Source organism: Adiantum capillus-veneris, chromosome 28 (assembly GCF_014529385.1).
Source record: "Adiantum capillus-veneris isolate H3 chromosome 28, ASM1452938v2, whole genome shotgun sequence".
NCBI classification, from domain to species: Eukaryota; Viridiplantae; Streptophyta; class Polypodiopsida; order Polypodiales; family Pteridaceae; genus Adiantum; species Adiantum capillus-veneris.
In genome coordinates, this window is record NC_140958.1 from 46,652,043 (window position 1) to 46,675,729 (window position 23,687).

General features: G+C 41.4%; 1 long non-coding RNA gene and 1 pseudogene across 1 annotated transcript; both read left to right on the forward strand.

Annotated features, from left to right (window-relative positions):
* The first annotated feature begins 3,885 nt into the window (after positions 1 to 3,885).
* LOC147420381 (uncharacterized) lies at positions 3,886 to 10,024 on the forward strand. Its single transcript, XR_015187040.1, has 3 exons — positions 3,886 to 4,237; positions 4,326 to 4,375; positions 9,635 to 10,024. It is a non-coding gene; the product is annotated as an uncharacterized LOC147420381 (long non-coding RNA).
* Positions 10,025 to 22,652: 12,628 nt separating this feature from the next.
* On the forward strand, positions 22,653 to 23,197 carry LOC147420382 (uncharacterized; annotated as a pseudogene).
* The last annotated feature ends 490 nt before the right edge of the window (positions 23,198 to 23,687 follow it).

A 23,687-nucleotide genomic window follows, 5' to 3' on the forward strand; every position in this document is an offset into this window, starting at 1 on the left:
TCGTTTCTGGTAGCATTCGACAAAGCTAAGACTACCTTCGGGAGACATTGGAATCACATATATGGAAACATTGGAACCACATCCATGGCCGGAGCTTCGTCAAACCTGGTAGACACTCTTTTGAGGTCTACAGAGAGGAGATTTTTTTTTTGGTAGTGTTTTCATACGAAAGGTTTTTAGAGTGATAAATGGTGTAACAATGCACTGACATATATTTCTTGCTAAATGAGTGGTTTTATAAAAATGCATTTTAAAATAGTTTTTTTTTGTTGAACCTTTGTATAATCTGATGATTTACATCTTGTGTGTTAAAGAGAACAATACTATGTGAGATGATTAGCAATGTACCAGGCTAAGTGAATCCAGACTTGGCGTCTAGGCAAGATCTTCAAACCTCTTTATCTCGCAAATAACTCAAAAATGTCAGATGACATGCAGATGTGCATTGGCACCCCATCAAAAAACATGAGTAGTCTATCTTCAGAAACATTATGTAAATCTTTATTCTTGCCTTTTTACTTTGCAAAGTTTTTCTATATCAATTGAGATGCTCATTTCCACTATTGCCTAGTGTCGCTTTAATTGATTGGCATATTTCTGCGTCAAAGCCTTTGATAAGCTCTGTATTTAATAAATATGAGGTCTTGAATTTTGTTCTTGAGCAATCAAGAAGCTGGATGGCTTAACCATAATATTCACTTAGGAATTCGGAAGCATGAGAATGAGGCATGAAGCATCGACTTATGGTAGACGAGTAGTCTCAAAGATGCTTGTCGTTCTGAATATATCACACGTAAAGTACTAGAACATTACTATGTGTTGGTTATTAGTAATATGCCAGGATGGGTTAAGTTCATGCTTTAAATTATGAGGTTGTATGGTTGTTTGAAAGATAAGTAACATGAGAAAAAATCTCGATCTAAGGTCACCATGGGTGATTCAACATATGGTTTTTTTTGGGAAAATAATCAAAAAACAGGAGAAACTCTGGAAAAAAATTCCAAAATCTAGGGGACTTGGTAAGTTCTTTGTACTCATATAAACATAGGGCTTTTATGGATGAATAGAGATAGGTTTCAATCTTAGATTTCCCATAAAGGTACCATAGAGGGTTTAATAGAAAGGTTTGAGTAACTAATGCTCTCGCGAAGTTATGATTCACGAATGGGTTTGTGGTAGATAGGATGTTATGACCCTCTGTTACTCCCATTATCCACTTCTCTTTCTCTCTTTATTTTCCCTCCCTTTTTTTTCATGAATTTGATTTGATCTGTTATGTGAAGGTTGATACCCGTACTCCACTCTCAAGGAATAAACCTTCTCTGGATGATGTTGATCCAAAAGGTCATAAGAGAGGGTACTTACCCAATGGAAAACCTTGTCCATCTGCCATAAGGGACTTCCTGCACCCAAGCTTCCTCAGCAAACTAGAAGTATCCATTAAGCTAGAACACGCCACGGTAACAAAAAAAGTCATTAAGAAACAAATTATGCATGATAGGAAGACAAAAAAACCTCCCCCCATATATATACAAGGAGAGTGAGGGGCTCTAGGGCTATGGAACAAGGATAACAAGAAGAATGGGTTTTTTGGATGCATGTCTTCCCATAAAGACAGCCCAAGTTCTAACTTGTTTCTTTTTTGTTGGATGGCGGCAGGTATAGGCCTATTCTTTCATGGCTTCTGGAGCTCGTTCAATCTCCTACAACAAACAGATGTACCAAGAATAAGTTCAATAATAAAAAAATTGTCCTTATCTTTTGTCTTGCATCACCTGTTTTATGTTGATTGTCTTGTGTCAAGTGTCAGTATATGGTTCTTGAATGAAGAATGTCAAATATAAACTCTCTCTCAAATCTGCGCAACATCAACTTGAGCTATGTAATCTAAACAACACTTAAAGAATGGAGATAAAAAATTCAACTAGTTGTGCATGTTTAATCGTGCAATGATTCTCAATGTAATTGCTTTGACACTACGATATTTTGCATTTGTATTAGGTTATCATTAGTGGTAGGTACTGAAGTTGTAGTAGGCTAGGTTGAATGGAAGTAATTGAACATTAGTTATTAGTAGGTCATTTAGTGTTCTCTCTCTCTCTCTCTCTCTCTCTCTCTCTCTCTCTCTCTCTCTCTCTCTCTCTCTCTCTCTCTCTAAGAGATCAAAAGGAGAGTTGGCACATAAGGAAGATTAGGAGCACATGTGAAAAGTGTTGATGACATGGTGATGTGCTTCTCGAAAGGAGATGATGACTATTAATGAGGGTTTGGTGGCACTCCAACCAACATGCAACTATAGTGCAATCTTGGGTGATTGCAAGGGCATTGCTTGATGGTGAAAATTGTATGCAAATACAGGTTGCAAGTGATAGAGCATGTGTAGGAGCCATGCGATTGAGGTATGGCCTACAATCTGCGGCCAGGTGATAACCAGAGACACCTATCAAATTGAGCAAGTGTTCCACAAATAGCCAAGGATAAGACTCACGGTGTTGTTAAGACACCAAAAGATATGGTGCATGGCACAATGGAGTAATTGACCAAAGGAGAAGGCCCATAAAAAACGTTGGGCACTAGCATCCTTCAATGCCCATTTAGTTATGCTCACTTGAAAATTATGTCAGTTCTTCAGCAGGTTCTTAGGTTTGAGCCTTAAAGACCAAGTACAGAACATGCAATATGTGGATGTAGTGAAGGCAATGTGGCCTTCCTTACCTAGGAAGGGTATTGGACATGTTTTAAGTTGTGTGGTCTCTGTGTGTGTGTGTGTGTGTGTGTGTGTGTGTGTGTGTGTGTGTGTGTGTGTGTGTGTGTGTGTCTATGTCTGTGTGTGTGTGTGTGTGTGTGTGTGTGTGTGTGTGTGTGTGTGTGTGCATGTGTCAAATAAAGGACGCCTCCTTAGTCTTTTGCAATGTTTTGTTTCATGCTTGAAAAATCATACATACTCTCCAGTTTTTAAAATCGTCAGTAAGAGCAAGGGAGGCCCGCAATATAGGCGGGTTGTACAAGCTCGTTTAGAATATAAAGGGAAAGCACACAAAAATTTATAAGCGGTTCTCCTAGTCCTCTATGAATGTTTTAGCATGCTAACAAAAGAAAATCTCAATGCTTCACATCATACCACACAGAAAAATAGGTCCAATCGACAAAGGAGACCACAAAATTTCAAATATATGCCTAATTCTCTTCTTCTCTAAGTTTATCGTTTTTTGTAGCAATATGAGCATTCTCACTCGTGATGTTAAAAGAGGATGTGTGTGAGCACTCACGAGGGACGAATGCTAAACCAACCAAGCTAGGTCCTTTGGACATTCTCTCTTAACTTATCTTAGAAAGCCCCCAAGAATAAACTTTCCTTTCAATAACCTTAGAGCCTTTTTCTGCCTACTACCATCGAAAGTTACAAGGGTAGGCGATAGTCATGTCCTGAAATTGGTTCCACTAGTCACACAAGCTTTTGACTATGAAGAAAATTCTCTTCGAAAGAACTAGTTCACTGGTTTACAAAGGTCATCAACCCTATCGTCGACAATCCAAATCAACATGAGTTATCAATGGCTTGGTTGACTTGGCCTATTGCCATCTCTATGCACTCTAAAAATCCATTTTCGAGGTACTCTTGTAATGGTTATAGTGGCCTTGCCGTGCCCCTATAAGGGTTGTAAGCATTGTGTAGGGTTGTTTCTTGGGGTATTTGCACGCCTTGAGCTCTTGCATGCAAGGGGTGGGACAAGGCTCTAATGTCCCTCCCTCGTATTCTTTCTTCCAAGGGAGACCTGGCTCTAAATCACTAAGAAAAGGCCAAATGGACCAACGAAGGTTGATTGGGTAGCGAAGAGAGAGAGAGGAGAGAGAGGCTGCTGCCCAGTGAGTCAAAGAGCGCTACCTGAGAGTCGAAGACGGTAGACTGGTCAAAGCTTGAAGCAAACTTCAAAATGCTGCTGAAGTAATTGGCACTGCCATTATTTTTGGCAGCTCTCTTCGTCATCTCTAGTCTCTCGCCCTCTCTCTCTCTCTCTCTCTCTCTCTCTCACACACACACACACACACACACACGCGCACGCGGACAGGCAGAAGGCTGGCCAGAGAGAGAGAGAGCTATCCTCTATGGCGGCAGGTTCTGCCTCTAGGCGCCATTGCCACCTGCTAATTGCATGCACAATGTTAATCACGCTGGTCATAAGCGGAGCGATGGCGGCTCCTCTTAACAATGCTCTCCATCGCCATATCGGGCCAGGTAATTCCCTCTCTCTCTCTCTCTCTCTCTCTCTCTCTCTCTCTCTCGTGTGGATTCAGACGGATACTCATACCACTGTTTGATGCAGAGAGAGTAATTGACCGTCGCTACTTCGCGCTTCGAGATATTAAACGCTTGGTATGCCCCTCTCTCTCTCTCTCTCTCTCCCCTCCAGGCATGTTTGCCCCATTGCCTTCACCTGCAGCGAGTCTTCCATTGATTCCATTCAACTGCTCTACAAACAAATCTAATCTCGTACACCAACCACCCCTGGCTTTTCACGTGGTGCCATTTCATCACTTACTTTAATTTGAGGTGACCCGCGTGTAAGGTGTCACGTATCAGTACGTTCACCTCATTAATTGACTTGCCCTATCCGTTTATTTTGTTCATTACTTCTTGAGATGCTTTCTGAGATTCCTTCTCTACCTTTAACAAAGGAGATTTACAAGTTTCGAACCCACATCAATCCCTCATATACCCTATTGTTACTCCCCTAACCACTTCAGCGCCCAGCTGACTTGCTCAGAAGGGCTTGTCTTCAGTATAATCGGGATACCCTCCCTTCTCTGCTGCAGCCTACAATCGAGACCTTCACGGCACCACTTGCTTCTCTGCGCATTTGCCAATATTCGCTCTGATTTTTTTCTCAAAAATCGTAGCGCCTATTGAGGTGAAGGTGATATATTAGTACTTAGTAGTAAGTGGATGCAGGTCCTAAGCGCTATCTAGCACAGGTCTTAATGACCCCCAAGTGGTGGGATCGACGACTCGGAAGTGCACAACCAAATCTTGAGGCGGGGGAAGGGTCTACAAAAGTCAACACACGGATGGAGGTCAGAGACTTGAACCCATGACCTCACGGTTGGGAGGCTAACGAGCTAACCACGTAGGTGCATGTGGTCTCTTGAAACCACTATAAGCACCCTTAATTATAAAGGGAGTTTATTCTCCCCTCCCCCTCCCCCTCCCCCTCCCCCTCCATGTCCTTGTTTATTTTTGTTGTCCTTGTTTACTTTTCACCAATTGACGTCCACGCGTGCTTTTGTTTTCGTGCCCACACTTCCCGGCCATGGATCCCACTGCTTGCGGGTCATTAAGACTCCGCGTTAGTTAGTGCTAAGGGACGCACGATACTGCTAGGCCTAGAGGGATAGTGTTTGCAAAAGGAGTGTGTCTCAAGGGCTCTTATTGGCTCCTCTATCCGACATTAACTAGTTCACATAGGTGTAGTCTTGAGCTCACATGGGACATAAAGCTAGTTCACATAGGTGTAGTCGTGAGCTCACATGGGACATAAAGCTCGAGAATGTGGGTTTAATGCTTTAGATAGGACCAAATTTACTTGCTCATCCCAATTTACTTTTCTTTCAAGTATACATAGTGATCAGACCCCTCTCAACCGTTGATCTCCTCCTAATTTGCTTGTGTTAAATAGTGCCATGGGACGAGCCTAGTCCTATATACACAAAGAATATGAAACTCTACATATATAGTGATCGGATCCCTCTCAGTTGTTGATCTCCTCCTAATTTGCGTGTGTTGAATATTGCCATCGGGCGAGCCTAGTCCTATACACACAAGAATATGCAACTCTACATAGTGATTGGACCCCTCTCAACCGTTGAGTCTACTCCTAATTGATTGTGTTAAATAGTACCATGGGGCAAGCGTAGTCCCTTTTTAAAAAAAAAGCAAAACTCACAATTGTGAGTGAATTTTATTTATCAACCCAAATAATTACAAGGTCTTGTCATGCTGGTGTTGAGCCATGACGTCATCCAGGGACCATAATTACATTGGCTATCAAGGCAGCCATCCCACCCAACTCGCCCCCTTATCCTTGATACATAGGGTCCCTTGTCATGTTCTTCTGAGATCTTTTAATTACCGATAGCCAAGATTGTCCCCTGTCCTAGGCATGCCCTCTGTTGTCAACAAGGCACAGGTAGTCCTAGACCAATCCTTCAAGTGTTGCTTGCATCCGAGCGTCCATATTAGCACTTTTCTTTCTTGTATAATTTCTACGAAGCTTGCCACCTCAAGACCTCCTTCAAACACACGGCGATTCCTTGTCTGCCATAAATTATGTAAGAAGACGTACCTGACGATTTGAGTGCTGATGAGGATGACAGCACCACCTGAATTCTTCCCTATACGTACAGGGCAAGTGTAGTCCTATACTCTCCAGAAACACATTTGTGTATTGTGTTATGCTTTCTTTGGAAGCCTCAAAAGTGCTATGAGTTGAAGAGTTCATTGTGTGCTTTATGTACTTTAGTTCTCCTCATGCGACACTAACCAAATGTTATGCTCATATCCACCCTCCACTTAGGGATTTGGATAATTATTATTGAGGTGTCTACCTAATTTCAAATTACTAGTCCTTGCCTATTCATATTACTAGTCCTTAGGTAATAAATTAAAACGATCTTTGATCAAATTTCTTGATTGATGTTCAAACCTAGATCGTGTTTAGCTTACGAATGTTGAGCCCGTGATGTCCCTTTGCATACTAATAAAAGGAAATCACCTTTTCTAATCTATTCACATTGCAATGCTTCATTCATCCAACATCCAAATCTCGTGACTTACTATGCGCTAAGCTATGTCTGGCGGATACGTTCGCAAGTTGGTGAAATACTCAACCTGTAGCGGATTAAAAAGTCTTCCACATCGCGAGTTTGGAAACTCATCAAAAGAAGGTTATTTTCCTTTCTAATGTAAACTAAACATAGGCCAAAATTTGTGAGAACTCTTATTTTCAAACAAAATATTGTCTTCACTTTACTAAAACTATGGAGAAATTTTGGCATGTTATGATATGCCATAGAGAGCATGTCAAGGGGTGTTGGCCCAATGGTTAAGGTGAGGGGCTTTAAATGCACCCACTATGGTTCAACCCTTGAGACATGTAGGTGTGCGTGATTGGGTGCAATCTTGTAAAACTAATCAGAGCAAAGCTTTGAACGACCCAAAAAAAAAGATATGCCATAGAGATTTAGAAGGAGTTAGTTTAGTTGGTTGAGTCTTGGTCGAAAGGAGGTAGCTTGGTTGGTAGCCTTCGACCTCCATGACATGGGTCATCGGTTCGAAGACAACCAACAACCCTGTGTACCCATAAGGACGTCTTTATGACTTCCGATGGGATATGTGCAATTTGCTATGAAGAAAAAACCATGGAGAACAAAGAGAAAGGCTAAAAGGTTTTGAATCCACTTTTATAGTTGTAAATGAGTCCCTTCATGGAATCTTCTATGGATTCCAATCGCTCACTCCCTCCTACATCCTTGGTCCCCTCAACCCTCCCCTCCCCCTACGTCCCTCATGTGCATTGCTCGCATCCTCACCCCATGTCCGTCCCTTGTTGTATACAAGCAGGGACACCCCAATGAGGCATGTAGGTCTACGTGTTTCACAACATGCAACGAAGCAAGGCATAGAGAGAGACGTGTGTAGTGCATGGCTGAGAGAGAGAGAGAGAGAGAGAGAGAGAGAGAGAGAGAGAGAGAGACGCACAATATGGCTCCTTCCACCATGATCACAAGGCAAGCCACTAGGAGAGATCCACAATAAGAGGGCAGAGAACCTCCAATTGTCTTCTCGCGCAATCTTTGTGCGCTCAAATCCTCTCTTTATCTGCATAAACTAGATGGCCCTGTTAATCTTGTCCCTTGCTCATCATTGCAAATGCAAGACCATCACCTGCATTGCCCTACTAATGTTTTGCTCTCCATCAACCCGATGGCCCTCCTGATCTTGTCTAGTGTCCACCATCGGGAATGCACCACTGCCATTCTCCACACAGAGCGCTACTGCCTCACGAAAAACACACACACACACACACACAGAGCAGAAGAACATTTGAAATTTTCTCATGTAGGAAAACGGAGTCTTTTTCAGTGTTTTTCATACAATGAATAACATCATGAGCTATTGCTCGAGAGGCACCGCATACCTAGCTAGGTACGATTGGGGGCAGGGGACCACCGGTCCCCCAAATTCTCACAATAATTCCCACATTGTGACTTACCTCAGCATCATGAGTTTCTGTGAGGAGGCATCGCATACCTAGCTAGGTACCATTGGAGGCAGAGGACCTAGCTAGGTATGCGATGCCTCCTCACAGAAACTCATGATGTTGAGGTAAGTCACAATGTAGGGATTATTGTGAGAATTTGTTCGAAACTCCTTGGGGGGGGGGGGGGGGAGAGAGAGAGAGAGAGAGGGAGAGAGAGAGAGAGAAACCAAAGGGGGACAAAGTCCGACAGACCAAACAAGAGAGTGAGAGAATGTTGCCTTTTTGGAGGGACTGCCTTTTCATCTTCTAAGATTTGACTTTATTTTCCTTGGCACACAATATTTGCCAAGATTTGTCTCAAAAAACCATCCAAAATCGTACCTACATAGTAGATTCAATACTTACTTTCTCACTTTTTGGTTTTTAATGACTTGCTTCTTCTGCCTTCATTTAAGGTGGCGGACTTTCTTTTCAACTTTTCTATTTTAAAATGCCGGCGTAAGTCTTCACCTTGTTCATATTTACAAAAGTTGGGGAACACACCCACCTCTCAATCAACCCTTGTTTCAAGAGTATGGATCTCAAAGCACTCATGTATACTCATTTGTGATAAACTCACAAATATAAAGATTCAACTATTTAAAAGCAACCTATTTTATATTTTGATTGCATGCGCACACACGCGCACACACAGATATATATATATATATATATATGTGTGTGTGTGTGTGTGTGTGTGTGTGTGTGTGTGTGTGTGTATACATACATACATACATACATACATACATACATATATATATATATATATATAGAGAGAGAGAGAGAGAGAGAGAGAGAGAGAGAGAGAGAGAGAGAGACATGCACGCACGCGCATACACACACACACACAGAAGCTTATCATGCATCCTTGTTTTTGTGTTATATTTATGTGCTCCTTGCATTTTTGTAATAATAGAATGTATGTGCATTGTTGTCTGTTGCATGTATGAGTGTACTTTTATATGTGGATTTCGTGTTGCATGTATGGGTGTATTTTTGTGTTATTACTTATTGATTATTTGCATTAATGTTTATAAAAAATATGCATGTACATATGTATATAGCCATATATGCATGTATAAGCGTGTACATTCTAAGTATGTATATCTAGGGTGTGTGTGTGTGTGTGCGCGCGCGCGAGAGAGAGAGAGAGAGAGAGAGAGAGAGAGAGAGAGAGAGAGAGATCTATTTAGATACTATAATATCTCGCTTGTTGTAATGGTTTTTTTTTTTAAAGAACCCTTGCATACTTACATTTACTGAGGTAAAGGATTTTTTGATCTCGTGGATCATGCAAATTTTGCTAATTAGCTACTTAATTTCCACCAATTTTGCAGATGGGTAAAATTGTCATAAGAGCGGATAGCGGCGGAAGTGGACCACCAGGATCAAATTGTTGCAAATGACATGGCACCCTATTCAATTTTGAATAGAGGATGACACTTTGCAACTTAGAGAAGGCATTAGAGGAGAATCTTATTTTGTGTCCTTGATAAGGAGGTACAAAAAAAGTCCGAAAGAAATGATTACTTCTACTATTTTTCTGTGAAAATGTTTTTCTATAGAACATTAAACAAATTAAAAGAACCATGTACATAGTGAGTTTAGTGTTTGGATATTTGTTGTAATGCCTTGCCACATTGCATCATAACCAAACCATACCACACTTACATTTATTTTGAAAATTTGTTTTACTAGGTTGTAGATTGGTGAACTTTCTCTCCTTATATGAATTTTCTTCAGTGATGTCATTTTGGTCTGCCCAAAGGGCATGGGCTATAATGTTGAGTATCCTTTTTTATGCTAAGAATTTTATTTTTTGAGGGTAATTTTTGTTATTTTTAAGTTTGATAATGTTTGGTAAATAAGGTAGTTATCATGATTCAGAGAGTTCTCAAGGTGTTTACTTTATGTAAACCTACTATATTAGGTGCTTTCTATTAAAGTTCGTAGCATCTCAATGAATAGCCCAATGTGATCCCAATATTTATATTGGCTTTTAGGTATTTATTTTACGTATTTGTCAAAGTTTGGCTTGTATATATACAACCCATTTTCCCATTGTATTGTCATCAATTATTCATTGCCAAGGTTAGCTGGCTCAAAAGTCTCTCTCTCTCTCTCTCTCTCTCTCTCTCTCTCTCTCTCTCTCTCTCTCTCTCTCTCTCTCTCTCGCATACTCTTGGGATAGTTTCCTACGACGTTAAAATATTATTCTTCTTCTTTCTTACTTGTTCTAAACGCTTTCACATCGTCGACTTTGACATGGTATCAAAGCGTTGGTGGAGCAAGGCATCTCGTTGACAAGTAGTGTGAAAAACTCGTGAAGTGTGTCCCCCCTTCCCTTCTATCAGTAACACCCATATCCAGGGATTTTAGGATACACGATGACACATTTTGTTAAATGTTAATTATCGTTGTTATTATCACTATTTTTTTCATGTTAATAACATATCTAATGTCATGACTTACGAAAACCGGTAGAAAACGTAGAACCGGCGGGAGAACCAACAATCCCGACAGGCCCAGCGGGTTTATGACGAAACCCAGCGGGCTCGACGGGATAAGCAAGAATCCTGCCAGACCCGTCATGTACCCCTCTATATTTGGCGGCTCTATAAAACCCTGTAGTACACATCACATCATATCACCTATTTCTCTAAATTTGGTCATCCTTTAAAATTTAGAAAAAAAACTAAAGGTAAAAAAATGAATAGTCTTTAATAAAAATTATAACTTAATGTAACTCTGATCATGGATCATTAGTTCTTTTTTGGACTGAACTGATTCTTGAAAGGAGATAGAAAGGTGAATCTTTGGGTCGGTATCTCTACATTTGGGATGGACTAATCTCATGTTATTCACTGTTATATTTGTTAAATTGATTGCTATATTGATTAGAACTTCTATCATGGGTCATTAGTTCTTTTTTGGACTGAACTGATTCTTGAAAAGAGATAGAAAGGTGAATCTTTGGGTCGATATCTCTACTTTTGGGATGGACTGATCACATGTTTGATTCACCGTTGTATTTGCTTGCTATTCCGACTAGAGCTCCAATCATGGGTTATTAGTTCTTTTTTGGACTAAACTGATTCATTAAAGGAGGTAGAAAGGTGAATCTTTGGGTCGATATCTCTACTTTTGGGATGGACTGATCACATGTTTGATTCACCGTTGTATTTACCTGCTATTCCGATTAGAGCTCCAATCATGGGTCATTAGTTCTTTTTTGGAATGGACTGATTCATGAAAGGAGGTAGGAAGGTGAATCTTTGGGTCGATATCTCTGCTTTTGGGATGGACTGATCACATGTTTGATTCACCGATGTATTTGCTTGCTATTTCGATTAGAGCTCCAATCATGGGTCATTAGTTCTTTTTTGGACTGGATTGATTCATGAAAGGGGTAGGAAGGTGAATCTTTGGGTCGATATCTCTACTTTTGGGATGGACTAGTCACATATTTGATTCACCGTTGTATTTGCTTGCTCATGTTTGAGTAGATTGAGGTTTATTCCATTCATGCTTCACTACTACGCTTGTGTGTGATATTGATTATAACACTAATGTTTGGTTTGAATAATACTTGAAAGAAGAGATAGCATACTAAGCTATGTTTTTTGGTATTGCAGGCATCAAGTATGTCTTCCATCGGGAATGTGAGCGGTGATGTTGGTGTCTCAAGTCTAGCTTCCTTGAGGAGACCTCCTACCTCGATGCCAGGTCCTGCTTCGCAGGGCACCACTTCGTAGGGCAAGCGAAAGACAGGTGGAAAAAGTCCAGGACCCGAGTGGAATATTGCCACAAATTTAAATAAGTATGAAGATTGAAAATGTAACTTTTGTGGCGAAGATAAATCTGGAGGAGCACCAAGAATAAGGGATCATTTTCTAGGTGGCAATACTAGAATCCAATGAGGAAAGGGCTTAGGTGCAGAAGAAGCAGCTATGCGCTTAAAAGCTTTAATTGGTAAGCTAATTTCCACGAGCAAAAGATCAAAACTCTCTACTTTTGACCATCACACCTCGGTATCGATAAGATCAAACCAGTATGAGGGATCATTGGGTGTAACCCCCACCAATGGAAGCACTCAAAGCAGGGAACCAACTTCTCATATCGATGGAGCTACACCTCCTAACCATGGATCTCCTGAATTTCAGGTAGGATCGTAAAAAAGTAGACAGGTTAGCTTACAGACGAGCTTCAAAACGCTTTTTTAGAAGAAGCACAACTTGCTCTAGCTAAAGCCATCTATTTCACTGGGGGATCATTGGCCATTGTCACCCGTGATGCATGAAAGTCAGCTTGGAAACGCATTGGGGAGTATGGTGTTGGATTTACCCCTCCAACATATCACCATATGAGAAACCAACTGTTGGATAAATGTTACACAAGCACACAACAGGATATTCAAAGGGTAATATTAAATGCAACAGAACAATCTGGATACACCATAGTTAGTGATGGTTGGTCCAACGTTCAAAGGCGGCCATTGATCAACATCATGCTTGAATGTCCTCGTGGTGAATGTTTTATCAGAGCTGTGGATAGCTCTGGTCAAATAAAGTCTGGCAGTTTTATAGCTGACATCATTGGCGACGCAGTTGAGGAACTTGGAAAAGAAAATGTTGTCCAAGTAATCATGGACAATGCCAAAAATTGCAGGGTTGTAGGTAGGATACTTGAAAGTCGCTTCTCTCACCTATATAATGCTCGTTGCAGTACACACAGCTTGAACTTGGTATTGCAAGATTGGTACAAGAGGGAGGACACAGAGTGGTTCAAATGGATAGTAGACAATGCTCGCTTAATAGTCAATTTTGTTTTGAAGCGTTAGAGGGTTCTTGACATGTACCGTCAGAGGATGTGTACTGTGTTAAAACTGCCGTGCGAAACTAGATTTTGCACCAACTACTATACGGTAGAATCACTAATAAAAAATAAGAATGCTGTGATGGAGACATTTGTTTGTGCCACTTTTTCATAATGGGAGTCCGGTCAAAGGGAGAAGATAAAAAGCAAAATAGGGGTGATCAGAGATCTACTAGCTGATCGCCACTTCTGGGATGATGTGGTGGATGTGCACAATGTCATGATGCCAATTATGCTCGCATTACGCCAACTGGATTCTACCTTGCCTAACATAGGTAAGGTGTGGATGGCTTGGTGGACTGTTCAAGAAAGCCTTGCAAATCCAGAGGAGCCCCAGGAGCCAATTGTGAAGCCTTGGAAGGCACCATTCACTCAAAAGAGGAGAGAAATTTTGAGAAAGTATGTGCATGGTCAATGGGTTGGAGCACATAGTCCACTACACAACGTAGCTTTCTTATTGGATCCAGAGTATTGGGCAATGGAAATAGACAAACTTGATGAGGAGGTGCCGGACATCTCTTGCCGTGTGACGGTGATTGCACTACTGCAAATGTCCTCAACCGTCATGTGAGGTGTCCTTGAGCTGAAGTCCTGAGCTGAAGTCCACTGCTTCACCCAAGACATAATGCATGTATAACATCTTGGAAAACCACAATGGACAATCCATATGATGCATAGGATGACCCATAACATCGAGATATATGTTTTCTCCATTGTCTCGTATGTCTGCATTAATGCATTGTGATAGCTTGAGTCGGCCTTTCTTGATGTTGTCATCTGCAATGCCTGGCCATATAGATTTGACCATTTCTCGATCAATCCTAGTGTTCACCTCTTTCCATTGTGTACCCACCTGTTAGCCCACTAGGAGCAACGAGCTGCAATTCGAGCGGTGCCCTTCACTCCACCGCCTTGACACATGGATCTGAGACGCTCAAAAGCGTGCTTAGCCCTTTGATTATCATTATCCATATCCTGATTAAACACTATACTTCAGTTACGGCATACAAACTTAATGATAATCAATTGCTATAAGAGTAACCACCATTTTACGATAATCAATTGCTATAATTTTAACCAGCATTTTACGACAATCAATTGATATAAGAGTAACCACCATTTTTTAAATCAATGAATGACAATCAGTGACTCCACGTGGCTTATTGCTTGAAACTTAAGAGAAAAAACAAAACTCATAGAAAATTTGTTGTCTATTGAGATATAACAAAGTGTTTTTATTACTGATACATCATCCATGGCGCATAAAACCCAATTTTTAAAAGTGCTTTTATAAGTCAAAAGTCTCAGAAAACCCTGCTTCATAAAGTACATCATATATCCATCCAAAAAAGGCTACACTCATTTCAAAGGGAGGGCGTAAGCATAGTTCTGGCTGGGCTTCAAATCTTTCTAATTCTTCGTCCAAAAGTGCCAAGGTCTTTGTGTCTGTGGATTTCTTTCTCACCCAACCTTCCACACAATCCTAGATATGGCTTGTACCTCCACTGAAACCTTATGTTTGAACCAATCTGTGTTGTAGTAGTCAGAGAACTCTCCACAAAACTTACAAAATTGCCATATCACCCATCCTATGGCGTACACATCTGTGGCCTTGGTCCATGGGCACACGTGATTGCCATCTAGTAACTCAGGAGCTCGCCAAGGATGAAGCTTTTGCCAGTTTTCATCAGTATTTTTGGTCTTTTGTGTCTCTAAGACAACACGCAGAGCCAATCCCCAATCAATTATTCCAATACGGGGAGTGAGATCCTTGGTAAAGTCCACCATAATGCTCCATGGATGGAGATCATTGTGGATCACTCCCTCGTCATGTGCGAATTGCAATGCCTTCACCAAGGCATGGATCAATGAGGGAGCATGATTGCACAGGCTCTTGATACGTGTTTTCTTGTCTTCAAAGGGCTGCTCCCATTTAAAGTCTACAGGGATCTTTCCTTTCCCCTCTTGATGCGCTACAAGCGTCGTGAAAGAGCCATGTGGAAGGGGCACTGTCTCCATAAGATCACCTAAAGTTCCCCCATTGAAGTAGGGGAATATCAGAAACCATGGCAACTTTACAGAGTGGGCAATACTCCTCACAATCCCTCTATGGTTGAGATCTACCCCACTTTCTGATGCAAAGCTTTTCCACTGATGCTTGGCCTGTCCTTTGAACTCCTTGGCACAATAAGTATTCGTTGCAGGAAGGAAACCGATCCCTTTGATTTGAACTTGCCACCCTGTGCCATAAGCCCCTGACCCAAGTTTCTTGATCTTCTTAATGGACTTATTTGGAATGCCCAGAGTCATACTACATTCAGAATTGTATATACTGCTCTCCAGGTGACTGGCAGAAGCAGTAGAACCCAATGTTCCCTCAATGGCAGCCTCCTCAATAACCGGTTCTCCAACTTGGCTGCTCCCCATAACTCTGGTGATAGCCATTCGCATTTTCTTGCTTAGGCCAAACTGTGTGTCTATGTGGGATGATCGCCTTGACCTCTCCTTTTCAGCTCTCCATCTAGTGTTCCAATGCTCTAGCTTACCCTTGTCTACTTCTTGAGGGCATTCCTCTTTCAAATCAGAGGCCACCTTGGGCAAATTGCCCACCCAACTGCTCAGTAATGAGATTATTGATTCGGTTGTTTTGTCTAGATATAACAACAACATTTTGCGGGCAATCTCACTGTATAATGATTGCAATCTAGACTCATCTGCAACAATCTTCGCTATATCGTCGGGATCTAGTGCACTGATGATCGTAATCAACAATTATCTAATTTTCTTTTCGAACTCTATCATTGAAGTAGTAGAAGGATCCATTTTGCCTGCAATGGTATTATTGCAAACAACACATTGTGAAATATAACTATGTTCCACTGCATTTGGATCTTTTCTACGTGAAAGAAAAAGTGCAGTATAGACCATAGATATCGTACGCTTTTGCAGTGACACACCTAATCGCAATTGCAACCATGTGCCAATACCTCACCGTACGACAACTTACAAACAGATGCTCCTGTCATTCTAGCAGCAACACAACTAGTCGCAATTGCAACCATGTGCCGAAGCATGAATGACTGGGAGCAACATAAAACATAGTCACCCTACACTTTTGCAATGACACACCTAGCCGCAATTGCAACCATGTGCCAGTGCATCCACGCACGGTGACTTATTTCAAACAGATGCTCCTGTCATTCTAGCAGCAACACACCTAGTCGCAATTGCAACCATGTGCCAAAGCATGAATGACTGGGAGCAACATAAAACATAGTAACCCTACGCTTTTGCAATGACACACCTAGCCGCAATTGCAACCATGTGCCAGTGTATCCACGCACGGTGACTTCTTTCAAACAGATGCTACCGTCAATCTAGCAGCAACACACCTAGTCGCAATTGCAACCCTGCGCCGAAGCATGAATGACGGGAAGCAACATAAAACATAGTCATCTTGTGTTTTTGCAATGACACACCTAGCCACAATTGCAACCATGTGCCAGTGCATCCACGCACGGTGACTTATTTCAAATAGATGCTCCTGTCATTCTAGCAGCAACACACCTAGTCTCAATTGCAACCATGTGCGGAAGCATGAATGACTGGGAGCAACATAAAACATAGTCATCCTACGCTTTTGCAATGACACACCTAGTCGCAATTGCAACCCTGTGCCAGTGCATCCACGCACGATGTCTTCTTTCAAGATTCAAGCATATGAAACATTATGAAATTATTTGAGCACACATTCATGCATTAGATGCTACCGTCAATCTAGCAGCAACACACCTAGTCGCAATTGCAACCATGTGCCGAAGCATGAATGACGGGAAGCAACATAAAGCATAGTCATCTTGCGTTATTGCAATGACACACCTAGCCATAATTGCAACCATGTTCCAGTGCATCCACGCACATTGACTTCTTTCAAACAGATGCTCCTGTCATTCTAGCAACAACACACCTAGTCGCAATTCCAACCATGTGCCGAAGCATGAATGACTGGGAGCAACATAAAACATAATCACCCTATGCTTTTGCAATGACACACCTAGCCGCAATTGCAACCATTTTCCAGTGCATTCACGCACGGTTACTTCTTTCAAACAAATGCTTCTGTCATTCTAGCAGCAACACACCTAGTCGCAATTGCAACCATGTGCCGAAGCATGAATGACTGGGAGCAATATAAAACATAATCATCATACGCTTTTGCAATGACACACCTAGCCGCAATTGCAACCATGTGCCAATGCATCCACGTACGATGATTTGATAAAAGAAATTTTATACCTTTAAGTTTTAACGCAAAAAACTCAAAAAAACATCAATAAAATAAGGAAGGGTTTAAAAAATTACTGCTACACTGCTTTGAGAATGTGGAAAGCTGCCAGAAAGTTTGGTGAAGACTTTTCAATGTTTCTCTTTTGTGAAAAAGACAAGCACCGGTGTCGCCTTTATATAGCCACGGCGGGCCCGGCGGGAAAGTAGCTTTACCCGGAGGGCCCGACGGGCCAACTAATTAGCTCGGCGGGCTATGAGCCGGTCTCCAGGTCTCCCTGGAGGTCAAAAAAGATGATGCCAATCAACATAATATTTGTTATTGTGCATTTCAGCTGTTATTAACCTGAAATTATAGTGTGATCACGTCATTTTGCATTTCTAGATTTGGAAACTTGAACATGCCCCCTCTCCACCCCCCCCCCCCCCCCCCCCCCCCCCCCCCCCCCGCCCCTTGCTCCAGCGCCATCGACAAATTAAACAACGATAACTATCCCCATTGGAACTTGATTATGCGACTCTGGCCCATGTGGAAAGGCTTATGGAACATAGTCGATAGCTTGAAGCCCTCAGTGAGGAATCCCAACAATAGACCTCCTTCAAGATGAAGAGTATCAAAAATTATGTGTCGATTGGGATGCGAGTAATGCGAAGGAAGTGTCAGCCATTGTGGAATCTCTTTCAAAGGAAATTTCTCCAACCATACAAACCTGTGGTTCAATCTCGTTGGAATGTTTGATTGAGGCTTTGCAATGTGAGAAGTCACCCTTCTTGGATAGTTATTTGCCATCATGTTTCGAATTTGAAGTTCCATGAAGTCATTTTTAATAAGACTAAGGTTATTCAAGATCAACTATCGACTATGAAAAGAGCACTGACGCGTAGCCAATACTCAAGTAGTTGCTTTGACTCTCATGAAGTTTCCAAAGGTGTACGAAACGGTGTCTAGAACACTAGTTCGATGACCCTTATAAATAATTTGGACCCTTGTGTTGAAGTTCAAGTTGTCAGTCTTTGAACCCGTGTGTTTGAGTTCAGGGCATTTGTTTCAAGGTTCATTTTCTCACAATGTTTTGGACGTGATGTGTTTGTAGACTCACGAACGGGGATTTTTGGACATAGTGTGTTTTACGGTTCAATTTTCTATAAGGCAATCGATGCTCAAGATGCCATTATTCTAAGGTAAAAAGCTAGAGGTAGCAAATCCGAGGGGTATCCTATATTCGTGAACCAAAGTTTCTCTCTCTCTCTCTCTCTCTCTCTCTCTCTCTCTCTCTCTCTCTCTCTCTCTCTCTCTCATTTTCTCTTTGGTCTGGATGCTTTTGCATCATCGACTTTGACACAATAAAAAAATTTCACTCGGGCTCCAAACAAGAGATGCTTCAAGTGACTGGGTCCTTTTGCATGTGCGTAGAAAAGAGAAGCTAACATTGGCATGATCTAATCCCCAAACAAGCAATTTGTGAAGTCAAATTGCCCAGGTGTAGGTTTAGTGTGGGCTTCGGAGGGCAACATATTATGCCTTGCATTGGCATGGTACAATATTAGGTGCAGCTAATTTGGTGTCGGCCTTGAAGAGCAAGAGATTATGCCTCGCATTGGCATCTAAAATACTCGCGCATGCGCGCGCGCGCACACACACACACACACAGATTTTCTCCATGTGTAGAGGACACTTGCAATTCAACGTTAGTGAAACTCCCCCGCCTCCGGTAGAGTAGCCGCCTGCGATGGCAGAAAGAAATCAAAGATACACATAGATTAATACGAAATGGGGTCTTCCTGCAAAAATTGAAAGAAGCTTAAAAGCCTAAGTCTCTCTCTCTCTCTCTCTCTCTCTCTCTCTCTCTCTCTCTCTCTCTCTCTCTCTCTCTCACACACACACACACACACACACACACACCAACCCACCATATCTATAGCTATAGGAGATGATGTGGGCGATCAACTTGGTTCTTGCAAAAGAAGTGTGGAGAAGTTGGGCCCACATGCTGCCATAAATCTTTTCGCTCAAGTAGTATCCATCTCCACCCCTAAACACCCTCTCCATCACCCGCTACCTGTGTTTGCTCCGCCCTCCATTACGACCCTCATGCTTTCTTTTGTTGGAGGCATTTTTTAGTGAAAAAGTTATTTGGGTTGAGGCATAAGAGATAGAATCCCCCGTAGCTCTAAGAGAGAGAGATCGTAGCTCGAGGCAAACAGTGGACTTTGAAGATAAAAGGCTAGCTCTTAGAGCACTACTCTGTTTGTGTGTGTGTGGAACTGCTTTTGGCATGCGGGCAGTCACCCGCTTAGTTTTCCAACTAGGGTTCCAACTCTCGCACTAGCGGGCCTTCTTTGGAATTGCAAGCAGTCACCAATTGCCATGACATGCAAACAGACATCTAGACACTGGCATGGCCCACCTTGACACGAAGGATAGGTTGTAACTATGTTGTGTTGCCGGGGAGGCACTCGAGAATGTATGATCTGCTCTCTCGACTCCAATGCCCAAAAGATTTTGAACCTCTCTCCGATGACTCGTCTCTCTCTCTCTCTCTCTCTCTCTTTTCCCGTAGCTTGTCTCTGTATAGAGCCCACCATTACACATATTGACATTCTATTGTGAATCTAGGTAGGTTGTGTTGTGTGTACGAGCACCTTCTCTCTCTGCTCATGATCACATTTGTTTTCCCACCTTCAAATTATACTTTTTTGAGCACACTTGGATCACATTTGTGTGTGCATGCCTTCTCTCTCTACCCACCATAATGGACGTTAACTCGATGATTAATAGTGGCTTCTTCCCTGCTCTCGCTATGCATCAATATGTGCAAACTCAAGAACTCATACACAGAGAGGGGAGAGGGAGAAAGAGATAGATAGATAGATAGAGAGAGAGAGAGTGCAACAACATGATTCAAAATGTCTTATGACGTTTGGCCTTTGGCATGTTTACACAAGGAGTTTCCATCTATTTTCTATATAGAAAGTTGGAACTTGGCTAGGATTTTCCTAGGTTTCCCTTGTTTTGACTTATCTTTATACCTAGAGAATTGGTTTCTCCAGGTACCAAAGTTATCAAACTCCAAAGGGTGGGAATTCTCTCACTCTCTCTTTCTCTCTTGCGCTAATTTTTCTTGACCTCTCTCTACCCTATCCGGCCCGTACTTGCCCTAGCTAGGTTTTTCTGTATGCTTTGATTCTTGTTGCAGCAATGGTGGCATTCTTGTAACTCCGGGGTTCTAGTTGCCGCCAGGCCCTCTTCCTCCCTCACGATAGCTTAATCCTCAGCTGCATCTTTGCGGCATGCTTTGTTGTCTGTTATGTCACCTTCATCACCTGCGTGCCGAAATGCAAAAGGTCAAAGGCACCAGCTCTCAGTGCGTTGCTGCTTCACGGGCACCCTCTATGTGTGCAGGTGTCATTTCTCCACGTCACAGCGGTGCAGCTATATCACCGTGCGTTGCCAGTAATTAGTAGCTTAAGCCTTCGATAGTTAAGGTTAGTCTCAATTTTTTTTCACCTTAATCATTTGTATATTGTGCTATTTGAGGCATTTAAAGACACACACACACACACACACACACACACACAGGCAGAGAGAGAGATGAAATGAAATGAAATGTTATATTAGACGTCTTCTGAAGGCCAAAATGAGTTGTGAGACCAAATTGAAATACAATCCTAGTGGATTTAATACAATGTTTGGGTATAAAACAATATAAAGTAAAATGAAAGCTAAAATGAACATGAGTGTCGAAGGATGTCCTATCTAGGGTGTTGTCCCATCAGTCCTTGAAGAGCATCGTGAATGTGTCTTTGTAAATAGTTGTATTGAATGTCTCTCATGTTGTGCTAGGTAGAATAGTCTTGATTCTCTAACTCAGCTCCATCAATGTCATGGTGGCTCTTGCAGATGTAAATGTCTAGCTCTCCCAAGCTCAATGGCTTTGTTTATCAATATACCTTTGATATAAGTGGATTTGAAGTTAGAGAGAGAGAGAGAGAGAGAGAGAGAGAGAGAGAGTACACCCAAGTCTTCATACAAAAGACATGCTAAAGAGAGACATCTGTAGGGTCCTTCACCATAGTTGTAAAACCCACAAATTCATCAAGAAAAACACTAAGTGATTCTTTTAGGGGTCATGCACATGGCTAGCCTATTGAGTCTTTAAAATTTTCAAAACCAAAAAGAATTCTTCGACTCATGAAAAATTTGAGTCAAACCTAATTGGGTCTCCCCGTTATGGGAGAAGCCTTTCCTCCCTTGTACGGTCCCTACGGTTGGTAAATCCTTTGTCCCTCCTGGTGTAGGCATCGGCACTCTTTGCATCATCTGTTATTACGTGCATCTACCACCTTGCAATAAACATTACGAACATTGTTTAATCATTATCTATATCTAATTGCTATAGCTGAAGTTACTTGAGTGATCTTTAATAAAAAAAAAGATGAGGGTAGATAGCGAGTCTTTGATCATTTCAGATAGTGTTGACCTTAGAAAAATAGTTTGGCTTTGTAAGTACATTTTCTAATCTACGTGCTTGTTCATGGAGGTGGGCAAGGAAGTTGTCCTTGAGCTAACTAATTTTTAAATGGCAACCCAAGCAATAGAGAAGCCGTGGGAGGAGAGTTCTTATTATTATTTTGGTCAATCCAAGACAAAAACCACCTTTTTACATATAAGGATTGATGATCATGTTGGGTAGGATGGGAATCTAGAGCTCCTTCTTCTGAAAGATAGTCTACATCTTGTTTATTACTACATAGTCTATTGGCATAGGGAGTCCAGTTTGGTATCTGTAGATGTTATCTTAGAAAGTATGGAGGAACTTTCATCTATTATTCCTTCTAGAAAAGTATTTCCGAGTGACTCCTATTATTCTCTTGTGTGGAGATGAGCAATGGATGTCACAAATTTTATGTAATTTGAAAGATTTGATGTAATGTCTCAATGCTTTACTTTGTGTCAACTTATAAAGACTATTGTTTTTCAATTTGAAAAAATTTAGTTTTAATTGAATAAATATAAGAAATTTGAAATATACTCTATGTTCCACTTTTGTGTCAAATAGATGGAGCCTAGAGACACAAGGCTACATAGGTGCTAATGTAATTATAAGTGCAAGCATATTCTCTGGGTATGAGCTTGCTAGTAGGACATATTACGAGCACCTTTGTCACAATCGCAATGGAGGTCTTCATCCAAGCATGAGTATTGGAAATTTTAAGCATCCCACCTCCAACTCTCAACCTACTACTGTGGTTGAGATTGCTCAAACATCACCACATCAAGTACCTAGAAAACAATGCCGTTCACGAAAAGCATATTGCTATGGTGGAAGGTTGGTAGCTCCATCAACCTATAAAAGACATCAGAATACTGAGGCTAGATATCAAGAAATAAACTTGGTATTTGGAATTCAGAGTATACATGATTCACAGTGTCAAGAAACCATTGTACCTACAAGCACAAACGAACTTCAAGCGGAGTTGAATTTTCAAATTCTTGAATATAGTACTTTTGAAGCTATTGTGGATAAAATCACAATGAAGGCTTTGAAGAGAATGCGCCTGCTATCGTCCATGGCTATGAAGCTCCTGCAATTGTTGAAGGTGGTCAAAACCTTGAAGAGCATGAGAATGCAAGGACTCTTGACAATGAAGATCTACTAAACAACGAGCAAGAACAGAAACAGAAGGAAGATGTGGCCAATACAGATGATAAGATTTTTCAAAAAATACTTCAAATGTAAGCCCTATGGGATGAACTTCAAGTTTCTATTGATTTTCAAGATGAGATGCTACAGCTTTTGTTTGGAAAAAGCACAAAGAATGGTGTAGGGAGTTTGAGTTCTCTCTTGGTAAAGCTTCCAGACAGTTGGGAAGGCAACGTTGGTGGCATCAATGCTCCATCACGTTGGACAGAGTTGAGCACAATGTACAAAAGCCTCGATATGGTAGACAATGAGAGATATCTCATTTGTATGGGTCTAAAGGGTAATACCCATCATCCTATTTTGTACGACCCAATAAATGAGGATAAGTATGTGGGAAATGTTGTGTTGTGCTTATGCCAACAACCTGAAGGACGCAAGGGTAGGAAATTGAAAAGGGATTGTCCTCGTTGTTGTGAAAGATGCACAAAGTGTGCTTTGCCATGAAAACAAATGATTTTCTTTGATTATCTTCCTATTCAAAAGCAGTTAGAGCTTATATATTCTTCTCGTATTGTGTGCCACAATA